Source organism: Mycteria americana, chromosome 6 (assembly GCF_035582795.1).
Source record: "Mycteria americana isolate JAX WOST 10 ecotype Jacksonville Zoo and Gardens chromosome 6, USCA_MyAme_1.0, whole genome shotgun sequence".
NCBI lineage: Eukaryota > Metazoa > Chordata > Aves > Ciconiiformes > Ciconiidae > Mycteria > Mycteria americana.
Genome location: NC_134370.1, coordinates 1,873,746 through 1,879,846, shown reverse-complemented (window position 1 = coordinate 1,879,846; position 6,101 = coordinate 1,873,746).

Below are 6,101 nucleotides of genomic sequence, written 5' to 3'. Positions count from 1 at the left end.
GAATTCTTAGTGATTGATATTTAATTCAATCCAAGTATTAATTTTCTAGGAATAACTTTAGTAATTACTATAAAATACCATATGTTATAACTTTGAAAACAATTTTAATCGCTATTAAAAAATCTTTTCCCTCTCATGAAAACAACCCTTAATTAATCTCTCAAAGTGAATTGCAAATGCATCCGGACAGTTGTCAGTAGTAATTGTAACCTACTTCATATTAAAAAAAAAAAAAGGAAATCCTTTCAAAAGGTAACATCTGTGTGGTCAAATTAGGAATTAGAAGCTTTAATTAAAACAAGAATAAATACAAAATGCTATTTCTTCTGCAATAGTTTTCCTTCAAAATTCACTATAGTGGAATTTAACTTCTCAAGGTTTATAGAGTCCTGCTAATACTTTTACAGAAGTGCAAAAGACCACCAGTGAATAAGAGTTTTTCTAACAGTTTATATTTTTATATTCCTTATATTCCAGTTCTACACTTCTTACACCAGTACGGAATGTGTTCTTGAAGTGAAACTACTGTGCCGCTGTTTGTGTTTGGTGACTGTTCTCTTAACTTTTCACGGTGCTGAACTGAGGGTCTCCAGCTTTGGTAATTAGCAACATTTGGTATATTTAGTACTCATTCTTTTGTCAGAATTCATTGTAAACCCACTCTGTATAAGTTAAAATGGCACTGTGGTGTTTCTTTGGACTAAACCAGACTTTCTGGGAACAAGCACTTTTAAAAAAAAGTGGTTTGAGCTTTTCTAACCCGTTCTGCCTCTGGCTGTGAGCGTAGCCTGCGGCCGGATTCGGAGCGCTTGGGGGATGCCCACGCAGCACCGGGGAGCACGGCGCAGGGAGGCCCCTCCAGATCGGGGTGCTTAACATGGCAACTGGGAACATCAACCTCCAGCAGTTGAATGGTGCGAATAGGGCATCGCCTCTGAATTTCACGCTGGCGCTGGTAAAATGCTTTGGAAAGTGGCATATTTCCACACAGGGCTTGCGCTGCTGCGTGGTGTAGGTACGCCCCTGCAGCTGTGTGATTTAAGAATTTGTACTGAGTCTGTATATGGGCTTTACTGTCCCCTAGCTGTAATTTTGGTTAGGGTTTGTTTGCGTCTAAGGAGCTCAGAACTGTTAGCTCCGAGCTGCCTTGGCAAAGGGAAGAATGTGTGGGTGGAGGCTGCCTCTCCGTGGTAGGAGAGCGTACATTGCACAGGCGCGGCTGGCCTGCAGTCCCCTCCTGGCTCAACAAGAGAGAGTCGGGACATCTGCAACTACATAAAACACGCTTGGAAACAACTTCAGCCATATGGCCAAAACCTTAATTCAAGGGACTGCTGGGGAGCGTGGCTTGTACACTGCTGCTGCCTTGCAGGGATAACTCTCGCCCTTCTGTAAGAATACGTGATCCCTCTGTCTCTCGAATAGACTGCTGCTACTGGGGGAAAAAAAAGTTTAGCTTTATGTGGAACGGAAGAGACAGTGGGTGTGTAGTTTTATCGGCACTCGCAATGAGATGAAGATGAGGTAGATGGATTCATCAAGGGATGAAGTAGCCAAGGGATGGTAAGTGCTGGTGGAAGGTACGAGGTGGAGACCTGTAACCAGTGGAAGTGCTGCTGCTGCTTATTTCAGCTTTCTGCACGCACTCACACACACAGAATGCGTTTCTTGGTCCTCTTCCTAAAGACACTCCTTTTACCTACTAAGAGAAAAGTACAGACTGAGTTCCTTAGCTTTTTATGTAAATTAGAAAGATTGATTTGGGCAATACTGTTAGGTGGTATTCCCAGACCTCTGAAGCCAAACGTGGGGATGCCTCGGGTCGCTGTGCTGGGAGACATCCAAGGAAAAATGCGTGGTTTGCACAGAAGGGGAAGAAGGCGATGAAGTGTTGGAGCTGTGCTCTGCCAGGTGAAGGGGTAAGTGAGGGCTTGAGCTTTTATGGCTGCTGAAGATGGCATGTTACTTTTTACTATGCAGAAGTATTGACATCGGTGTTTGGGTACAGTTAACATAAATTAACTTATATTCTGCTTACTTGTATTTTTCTTTTGCTTTCTTTTCCTTGCTTGTCCCAAGATTTCAGTTAGATTTTTTTTTTTTTCCCCCCTGTACTTTAATTGGGGTATAAGGAAAAGAAAATTAACCATGAGGGTGGTCAAACGGAACAGGCTGCCTCGAGAGGTTGGGGCTCTCCATCCTGGGAGGTGTTCAGGACTCACCTAGATTAATCTCAGAGAAACCTGATCTGATTTGATCCGCTTTTAGCAACAGGTTGGACTGGATGACATGCAGAGCTCTGTCCCAACCTGAATTAGTCTCTGCTTTTAAATGACACAGTAGTGAAGTGTTAATGGATGGTGAAAAGTGTTGGTGAATAGTGCAGAACAGCACCTACGGCTCCCTTTGAGCGGCCAAAATGAGAGTCCTGCCGCAGCGATTAACTGCTGGGTGGTATTAACTGTATTAATACCTTCGCCTAACCAGATAATTGCCACCCCTGTCACCTCCTCTGTGCCTGAATAAGAAATACTTTGAAAACCCTATGAAATATTCTGTTTTTTAAAGCCAAGTGCCATATAGCTGAGCTAGGTAATGCAGTACCGTTTTTTAAATTACAAATTAATCTGGCAATATGTGAACATTGGGTAAAGGCTTCTGACAGTCCAAGGAGAAATTTGATGCAGTTAATGATTTTAATTAGGGGAGTGTTTCTTGGAAAGTCATCAGAAAGATACAGCGTCTCCTTTCGTAGTACTGAGGCAGAAGTGGAGGAAAGCAGAGATTTTTTTTTTCGTCAAGCTGTAGTTGCAGGCAGCTGATTCAGATGAGACTATCGAGCTGTTCAAAAGCAATCAAAGAACACGGGTTTAAAGAGCCTGGTTTTGGCTCGTGCCTGACCGTGCCTTCCCTCACCTTCCCGAAGCGAGTGTCCCGCTCTGCCGCAGCACGAGTGAAGAGCGTCTCGACTTCTGTCCAGCTGGGCTCGGGGGAAGTCGCTGTCTTCCTTTTCTTCTGGCCACATTTGTCTGCTCTGTCCTGATGTGTACGGTCAGGGGGAGCGGAGTCCCTTCCCAAGCTAGGGAAGCACTTGGAAATGGGCTAATAAAATTCAGGGGAGAGGAGACAGAGATGTTGGTACAGTCCTTACCTCTTCCTTTGCTGGAAAACTTGCATCCCGCTGTTAATTCAGGGTCTGTAAGTCCTTCGGCCACGTGGTAAGGTTCCGCTGTTCTCTGTTGCGGTGTAGTTGTGATCTGGGTGTGTGTGAAGTATTTCCCCCCGTACAAGAACTGTTTATGCCCAGCCACACCTGCAGTCGTACTAGTATTTCTATTGACTGTTGCTTGTGTACAGAAATGTTTAAAAACTTGAATAAAGGGGCTCCTGGTGTGTACTGGAGGAAGAAAAGACCGCTCCTTTCTGCATGTGCTGAAGACCTCGGGTGTAACAGGACCAATGCTTTGGTGGGACTCTGAGCTTCTAGTTTCCTAAAAGCTTGACCGGGGAGGGAGGACATCCAGCATGTGAAATTCTGCCTTGGGCTTATTAAAAGAAATACGGGCAGTGCCCCCTCATGCTGGGTCCCACCAGACACTGTCCCTGTAAGGGCTCTTTGCCCAGCGCCTCGGTGTGCCTGATGGGCAGCCTGGGTTCAGGTGGGCTCCTGGGCCTTGGCACGCGTGGCCGAGATGCAGAACAAGCTTTGGCTGGTTGCTCTGGTCACGGTAACCTCAGGCAAAAGCGAGGTGCGAGCGAGAGGTGAAGGCATTGCTAGCACTCGTAGTCTGAGAGGAGCAGAGGCTGGTAGGACATCGTTCATGGTTCATCAGAGCAGATAAGCAGGTTGCTGTGCTTTGTAGCCTTTTACTCTCAAAATGTTTCTCCTGCTGACCCATTTCCCATCTTACTTCCTACTTTAAACTGAGATCTGTTTAAGCTCCGGTCTTCCTTAGAAGATGTGCAGGTAGGGGGAAGGATGGATCACAGACTGTCGCAGCCTTTTCTCTTCAAATCTACAAAGGCGTCCTGTGGAAGTGGAAGAGGAAGGTGCAGCCTGAGTTCACGTGGTGGAAGGCTGCAGGCTGACCAGTTCTCACTCGTTAGGTTCTCCTACATGAAAGAAAAACACGTTTCCAAGGGAAGATGCTTCCTCCGCGTCCTGCACGAACACTGAATGTAAGGTGAGGCAGCAGTGGGTCTGGTGGTGTGGTCGGCTTTCCACAGTCCCTAGTGGGCTATGCCAGAGTCCCCGGGTCTGGCTTACAGTGGCACAAGCGCTAAAGCTGACCCCAGTGAGGTGCGAGGACGGGGCACGTGCTGGCCCTGGGGCAAGCAGAGCCACGCTGCCCACGGCCGCCCCATGCTGGAGCTGGGGATCGGGCCCGGACTGCCCCTGCGGGCTGGGGGCTGCGGGCACGGGGGGTTGGTTCGTCCCCCACCACCCTTGTGCGGGTCTTCCCATGTGCTGCTGCGTCCGTGGTAAATACAGTAACTTCTACAGGCACTAGGTAGTTTCTTGAGATGAATTTTCAAAAAAGCCACAAACTTTTGCCTCTTCCGAGTTGGCTCACGGAATAGAGGCTATGGCAGTACAGCGCCTTTCCTTGCCAGTGCTGTGCCTAGTGTAGAATTACTTTGGTATCGTTTTTTCGCAATAGTCAAGATTTACCTTGAAGACAAAAATTTTTAGAAGCAACTGCCGCACACTGCTGCTTTTGTGACCTGCTGGAGGGTGCACCTTCAGCCAGCGCGTTCTTCTGCAGCATAATCATCTGGAGATGAATAGCTAAAACTAGTAAAACAGTAAAATAGTTAAATGTAATTCAGACATCGATGTGTGTCCTCAGTGCCCCAGAAGGAAAGCCGCCTTGTCTGCTCTAAGACCACTTTATAAAGGTGAATCTTTAGCCATGAATGCAAACGCTGCCCAGCCTGGCCAGTATATTGAAAAAGCACGGACTTTGGGTAAAAAAAAAAAACAACCCAGCCCTAAGGCTTTCTGCTACCTGAGTGCTGGTGGCCAAGGAGCTCCGGGAGCCGGGGGTCATGCGGGGCTGCGTTGGGAGCTCCGCGGCCGGGCAGGGCGGCGAGGGGGGAATGACGAAGCGGACCGTGGGGGGCTGCCGAGGCGCAGCTTGAGGGTGCTCGCTGCTCGGGACCTGGTGGCTGCCGGCACCGGGAGCGTGTTCACCCTGCGGGTGATCTGCGCTGCTGGCAGGGTCACAGAGAGCGCTCTCGGATGTCGCTTTATTGTTGGTTTTTTTTTTTTTTTTTTTAAGTTTAAAGGTAAAAGCATAGGTAGCTGTTTAGAAAGGCAAACTTGGACTCTTCAGCTTTTTTTAAGTTTATATGTTGGGTAGTAATAATAATACAAGCTGCCCGCGGCTATGGGTACATCCCCCAAATGGCTTTTCTCAGGGGGCGCTGCACAATGCCCAGTTATGTTAGAAATAAAGACGTAAATGACTAATGAGACAGTCCTAGCTCGAGGGGTGGTGGCAGAGGAAGCAGCAATGTGCGGCGGGGTACGGAGGGATGCAGTGGGGAAAGCTGGGGGCAAGGGGGACAGGGGGACGTCTGCAGGGCTGGCAGACAGCTGGCGTGGCTGAGGGGGCCAGATGCAATGGCAACCGAGGTAGGGAGTGAAACTGGGGCCTCCGCTGAGCCTCCCGAGGAGGGATTTCCCAGACTGAGCGTGGCCTGGGTGAGCGGTGACACCAGCCCCCGTGGAAGCGGCGTCACAGCTGGTGGGGTGGCTCTGAAAGCTGGGCACACGGCTGCCTCTGAAGGAAGGACAGGCAGACAAGGTTTCCTTGCAACTTGGAAGATTTGGTTGAAATTAAGAATCTTAACGTTAGGCTGACTGAAGCTGTTGTGAAGACTGAAGCTCTTAAATACGCCGAGGGATGTTCAGGCTCCCAGCAGAATCGGTCTGACATTTCTGCCCGCTCAGCGCCTGGGATAATCCCTCGGCTGAGCGGGCTTAACCCCGGCCCGTGGTTTTTGGAATGCCAGTCTGCCTGCCCAGCACTGTGCTCTGAGAACTTGGTTTTGTACAGAAACCTATTGCATCCAAACCCACTGCTGCTTACAGTGCA